The sequence below is a fragment of the Otolemur garnettii genome, unplaced genomic scaffold (assembly GCF_000181295.1).
Source record: "Otolemur garnettii isolate 467f Iridium unplaced genomic scaffold, OtoGar3 scaffold00065, whole genome shotgun sequence".
Classification (NCBI taxonomy): domain Eukaryota; kingdom Metazoa; phylum Chordata; class Mammalia; order Primates; family Galagidae; genus Otolemur; species Otolemur garnettii.
In genome coordinates this window covers 5,012,526-5,016,627 of record NW_003852460.1, presented here as the reverse complement: position 1 = coordinate 5,016,627, position 4,102 = coordinate 5,012,526, and the positions used below count along the sequence as shown (strand labels likewise).

General features: G+C 42.2%; 1 protein-coding gene across 1 annotated transcript in view; it reads right to left on the bottom strand.

Annotated features, from left to right (window-relative positions):
* STS (steroid sulfatase) overlaps nt 1-3,835 on the bottom strand; it is a 103,422-nt gene extending 99,587 nt beyond the window's left edge. The window contains exon 1 of the mRNA XM_012807170.2: nt 3,811-3,835. The gene's annotated coding sequence lies outside the window, so the exon portion shown is untranslated. The remainder of the gene's footprint in view (nt 1-3,810) is intronic.
* Nucleotides 3,836-4,102: the final 267 nt, after the last annotated feature.

The window sequence follows — 4,102 nt, the reverse complement described above, 5'->3', positions numbered from 1 at the left end:
AATGTTAAAACTATCACATTCAGCTTTTAAGACATCAACAGTAAATCTGTTCAGGGATGTAGAACCAAACGCAGCAGGAAACATAAACAGCATGTGTTAAGAAATGAGGAATTCCGGGGTAAGATGAAAATACCAAAGAAGCAACTGTAAACATTAGATTTAACAAGAGAGATATAACATGAAAAATAAAGAATTCATTTTATGAACAAAGGAAAAAAACAGAGAGACCCTGAAAATGGGGCAACAAAAATTACCCGAATTAGAATATAAAGCGTGAAAGGTAAAAGGAACAAAGTATCTCTACTGATCCTAAGACACTTTTAGGAAGACCATAGGCAGGAACAAACAAAGAAAGCTACATAACAGTAATAAAGTTCGTGCAGAAATGGAAACAATAACAGATTGAGAAGGTAAGTGGGAGAAAACATTTCCAAACCACATTGCCCATAACCATTTATCCAAAATACATCAGGAACACCTGCAAACTAATAACAAACGATAACCCAATTAAAAATGGGGGGAAAGACTTTGACATTTCTTCAAAGGAGAGATACACACAGCAAAAAATATATAGTAAATTATTTCCAAGTTCTAAATTAAAAAAAAAAAAAGCCAAAAAGTACAAGAAAAGATGCTGACCATCACTAGTTATCAGGGAAACACAAATCAACACCCAGTGAGATGCCTCACACATGTGTCAGAAGGGCTGTCAGCAAAGTAACAAGTGGTGGTGAGGATGTGGAGAGATGCTTTGCACCCTGTTGGTGGCAACGTAAAAAGGCATGGCTGCTATAGACAGCAGCGTCCAAGCACGTCAGCAAATCAAAGATGGAACTACCATATGATCCAGCAACCCCACCTCGGGGAACACAGCTCCATCCAAGGGAACCGAGATCAGGATCTCAAAGAGATGCCCGCACTCCCTTCCTCTCTGCAGTGGTCTCCAGAGTCGCCAAGGCCTGGAAACAACCTCGGCGTCATCAATAGACCAATGAAGGATGGAAGCAGGACACACACACACAGCACAGGACTGTTCAACCTTAAATGGGAACGAGATTCTGCAAGATGCACCCTGAATGGACCCCAAGATCCTGATGCTGGGTGAAACATGCCAGTCTCAGAAAGACAGATTCTGCACGGTCCCACACACGTGCAGCATCTAACACAGTCAAATTCGTAGGCTCAAAATGTGGAGGGGTGGTCGCCAGGGGCTGGAAGAAGGGAAAATGGGGAGCTAGTAATCAACAGGCATAACATTTTCATTGGGAAAAATGAATAAGTTCTAAAGATTTACTATGAAACCTTGTAACATTAGCCAAGGATACTATACCGAATGCCTAAACATTTACGAGGGTAGATTTCATGCATAGTATTGTCATCATAATCAAATAAAATTTTTTTAAAACCATATTGCATGCATGGAACAATGACTATGGCAAAAAATTAAGGTCAGGACTGATTATTTCACAGTTCATGTCTATTCTAAAACTTTCAGTTATATTATGTGCTTGAAAACTTTTCTTAACAATACGAATATCCATAATGTTTTTCCTTACGAACTCTCAAACCAGCATATTATCTGATCAGGCAGCAAAATAAAATAGCTTGCTATTATAAAATGAAAAAGAAAAACTTCAATTTGAACAAGGCTAATACAGTAACTAGAACAGAACAATGAGCTATAAGGAATTTTTCTTTTCTTCTTAGAGATGATTACTTTTTTAGATGCTTCAAATTTATGACTTAGAAAAGGAAGTGTGATTGTTAAGAGAAGAATGGGATAACTTAAAATAATTAAAAGAAACATTCAATTAAAATAATCAAGAGATCAAAAAGAATCTGAATAAGTAAGCCACACATCAGGGAAATACCTATGAGAAAATTATCTTTAAAGGATTTATTTCCAGTATATATAAAAGGACAAATTAATAAGAAAAAGAACAACATAATGAAGTAGATAAATAATTGAATATGTGCTTTCTATAAGATACGGTAATACAAAAAACTAATCGGCCAACAGGTGCTCAGCCTTATTGGTCGTGAGCGAAATGAAAATTACCCCCATGAGACAGATTTTCTTTTACACTCACTGCAGCAGCTAAAAAACCAAACAATCCGACGACATCCAATGTCAGCAACGATTCAGAGCAAGTGCAACACTCATGTATCACCAGTTGACGTGTAAAAACATGAAATTAAAAAATAAAATAAAATAAAATCATGAGAGTAGAGAAAAGCTTGGCAGTTCCTCATAAAATTAAATATACATGTATCTTACTACTACCGAATGTTTAAGCCAGAGAAGTGCAACTCTATATCCATCCAAAGCCTTGGTCACAATAATCCTGAACTGGACACGATCCAGACATCTGTGAGCAGGAGAAAGGGCACGAACACCGGGAGCATGAACGCCACATAGCGTTTCTACTCAGCTAGAAAAATAAGCAGACCGCTGGGAACGCAGCCACTTGGAGCACCTGCAAAGGTGTTATCTTGAGTGAAAGACACAGGACACCAAAAAGATGCGCACTGCATGAATCCCACATCGCATGGTGCTGCCGACAGACAGTGACACCCACCAAGGGTGCCTGCGCCTGGCGGGGGCATCGCTTAGAGACGGGGAACCAGCCACCCTGAGCTGGGGACGACAGCAACGCTCTGGGTTTGCTCCTGGACAGTGATCACGTGCAACTGTCCAAACTCCACAAAGAGAGCACTGAAGATCCAAACTCTTTTTTTTTTTTATATGTATATCTCATAAAAATAGACTAAAAATGATAACATTTTAAAAGAATGGATGGGCTTCCTTATGTGCAAAGTGATACAAAGAGCTATATTCCAGGATTCTCCCCCAGCCTTTATATTCTGAGATGCATCTGGGACTTCACAGTGGCAACGCTTATTTCCTTACTAAAAGATAATAAATACAAAACACTTTTTAGAAATAGACAGAAGTTAAGCTAGCAGGCCTGCCACTGCCCTCCTCAAAAAGGCGGCTTGTCAGGTTGGAGCCCGGCTGGCTTCTGGGCTGAGGGTGTGGGGAGGGTTCTCCCATTCCCGGAATTAACAAGGTTCTCCCATTCTCAGAATTAACCAGAGTGCTCTCTCTACCTAAAATGCCTGGACAAACAATGCGGCAGGTGCCGAGCATCTGCCTTCCTTCTGGGAGTCTGTGATTTTAGCAGTGCTAGGCAAAGGTGCCTATGGGAACAGACTCCAAGAAAGATCCTGGATGGCAAGTGTCCAGCTGGCTCCTCTGCTGGGCTGCATTTCACAATCATCGGCAACTCCTTGCCACAGGCGTAAGTGTGTCCTGTGTGACTCCAGTGGAAGAGAGGCCTCACGCCTGTGCCTGGACTGGCCCAGGCTCTGCCCCCTGCACCTTCTCTCCTGGCTGATGTGTTCTGTATCTCTTGCTCAAATAAATCTTAGCCATGAGTTCCACTATATACTAAGTCTCCGAATCCTCCCAGCAAATCCTTCAACCAGGTGGACACCTGGGGACCTCTGAGACAAGAAACAACATCAGGTCATTCCGGCTTTGGGGTTCTTACGGAACCCCCCTCTATCTCTCCTGTTATTGAACCTGAGCCACATCAAGTCCAGTGAGCCAAACTCATCTATCTAAAGGGTGATCCATAAGTGATAGTACCTTTAACTAGACCAGGGGTTCTCAATCTTTCTAAGGCTGTGGCCCTTTAATACAGTTCCTGTGGGCTGCGACCCAGAGGTTGAGAAGCACTGAACTAGACAGTGGGAAGGCAGGGATGATTGATGCCCTGCTCCTCCAGAAACAGCACGAGACCTGACCTGCAGTTCTGAAGTTTTCTGGTCATTCCAATGAGCATCCCAGCTGTTCCTACACCCTTAGCCACGTGGTTTTGAAGGGTATCTTCCATGGCCCACCTGTGCGATTCTGAGTAAATGGCATGAGAGGAACAGACTCAGGAAAGGAAGCCAGGATGAGTGAAATAAAGTTGGAAAGCAATAGACATGTTTACCAACCAGGGAACACCAGCTTGCCAACAGGGAAGGCTCTAAGACCCACAGACTTGTAAAGTCCCACAGAGGTCTGGGAGATCCTGTGGGCAGATTCCTGCAT